The following is a 286-nucleotide window of genomic DNA, read 5'->3' as shown; positions in this document are numbered from 1 at the left end:
GGAGAGGGGCACAAGGCTCTCCAGGAGGGAATGGCCAGCCTGCAGATGGTCCCTATCTCCCTGGCTTGGATTATCTCCTCCAAAAAGTCTCACGTTGCTTTTCAATACAAACCCAAACAGATCATGATGAACTATGCAGTTTCAGGGTAAAGCTCTACTAAAATTTAAAGTGCATGTATTGGTTATGCTTCAAACTTTAGAAATTGCAGCTGAAGCTTAGGAAAATATGTATTTTAGGGATCTTTTAATTGTCAGCTTACAAAGTTAGTGCAGCAAAAGATAACTT

The sequence above is a fragment of the Melozone crissalis genome, unplaced genomic scaffold (assembly GCF_028551555.1).
Source record: "Melozone crissalis strain CALT ecotype California unplaced genomic scaffold, PUWL_Pcris_2 ptg000034l_1, whole genome shotgun sequence".
In the NCBI taxonomy this organism is placed as follows: domain Eukaryota; kingdom Metazoa; phylum Chordata; class Aves; order Passeriformes; family Passerellidae; genus Melozone; species Melozone crissalis.
Note: the sequence above shows the minus strand (reverse complement) of the source record.